The sequence below is a fragment of the Arachis ipaensis genome, chromosome B06 (genome assembly GCF_000816755.2).
Source record: "Arachis ipaensis cultivar K30076 chromosome B06, Araip1.1, whole genome shotgun sequence".
Lineage (NCBI taxonomy): Eukaryota > Viridiplantae > Streptophyta > Magnoliopsida > Fabales > Fabaceae > Arachis > Arachis ipaensis.
Window position 1 is genome coordinate 2,026,378 of NC_029790.2, and position 1,840 is coordinate 2,028,217.

A 1,840-nucleotide genomic window follows, 5' to 3' on the forward strand; every position below is an offset into this window, starting at 1 on the left:
GTATATGATAATTAATTTGGTTGCTTACTCTTTATACTAGTGTCCTTCATTCGGAGATATATAGTATATTTCAATTCCCCTATGATCTGACCTTTAAACAAGCAAGATATATAATGGATTAAATAATAACATGTAATAGAAGGCTTAAATTTAGTCACTACTTTACAATGTGATGAATCATATTAGTATAAGGTATAAACCAAAATTCGGTTTAATTTGACCCATAAAATTACATTTTTAAAACCTTTCACATAAAGGTTTTCGCTAGATTAAAAATAGAAAAGATCTTAATTAAAATTCTTACAATATTCTTAAGAGACCCTAGATTTTATGGAGAGATCGAGTACTACTTATTAAGAGAATAGGTAGTCTAACTATGCTTAAAAGAAGATAATATATATATTAGCTTTCTCTAATAATAATAGGGAAGGGATTCAGGCACCCTTAAAAAATGGGGTAATAACGATGGTTAATAATGGTGATAATTATATTAACGGTTCCGCTATGTTACCAACAGCATATCTGCCAACTTCTGCTAACTCTTATTTATAATTGTGTTTTATGGAAGTGTCTTTATAGATGTGTCTAATAAAAATGTCTTTTTTATAGTTGTGTTTAATAGAAGTGTCTTTATAGATATATTTTCTGGATGTGTCTCTTTATATATGTATTTAAAATATAATAATTAATTATTGTTGGCAATAAATTGGCAGATAATATGTTGGTACCCTATACTTTTCTTTATATTAACTATTGCTAGTTTTTGACGTAATCTATCAAATATACTTTTATATGCCATATAATAATAATAACAGAGTAATGCTAGACAAGAGTAATACTAGATAATCATTTTTTAATCAATATCATTATTTTAACTAATAGTAACTAATTAAAAGTTAATTTTTATATTTTCTTGTATAATAATATATAAATAAATAAGAACACTTGATGATGATATTCCTATATTGAATGCTCTCATCAATTACTTTGACAAAAAATTACAATAAATGGTTTAAATCTTCATTCACTATTATTGTACTTTATTCAAGTAATTCATTTTTGTTTTATAAATTTTAGAGTATTTGAGTAATAAACATATAGTATACAATCAGTGAATCGAGTGGTTAAATAAAATAAATATACAGATTTACTTTTAGTTAAACATACTTAACCCCATGTGCATTGTATAAAATCTATATTTACAACGTAAGGTCAAAATAGACTGCACACATAAAACTTAAGGAGTAGTGTTTAGAGAGCCAATGGCCTAAGCGTACAATGTGTACAATGGACTAAATCTTTGGTTTATGAATAAAATGAACATCACCTATACTATCCAGAATAACCATCCGGATACCACCTATACTATCCAGAATAATCATCCGGATACCAGGGATAATAAACATCTCATGTTATAAAAAGCCAATTTTGGATTCACCAAGGTTCAAACTCTTGACCTTCCGGATTTGGAACTCTAATACCATGTCCTGAAATCACTCATCCCAAAAACGTAACCTGACAGGATAATGTAACACTAATAATCATATCTCTAATACTTTCTAAACCTTCATTATACACATTGTACGCTTAGGTCATTGGCTCCCTATACTTTCTCAAACTTAAGACATTTTGGAGAGAGACAAATTTTAAAGAATTAGTTGTATTGTGTTATGATGTGTTTCAGTAATTCAGTAACGAAGAATAGAGTGTTTTTTTATAAATTTTTCCCCTTCTTTTGCCCTTGATTCTTAAGAGTGTCTTTAGTATTGTCTTGAGGAATATTATATATATTGTGGTAATGTGTTAATTTAGCTTGACCTTTTTTTATTGTTTTTTCTAT

At 27.4% G+C, this 1,840-nt stretch overlaps 1 protein-coding gene across 3 annotated transcripts in view; it reads right to left on the reverse strand.

Annotated features, from left to right (window-relative positions):
• Positions 1–1,840, reverse strand: part of LOC110263090 (chromodomain-helicase-DNA-binding protein 3 homolog) — a 12,953-nt gene that overhangs the window by 9,122 nt on the left and 1,991 nt on the right. The window lies entirely within an intron of this gene.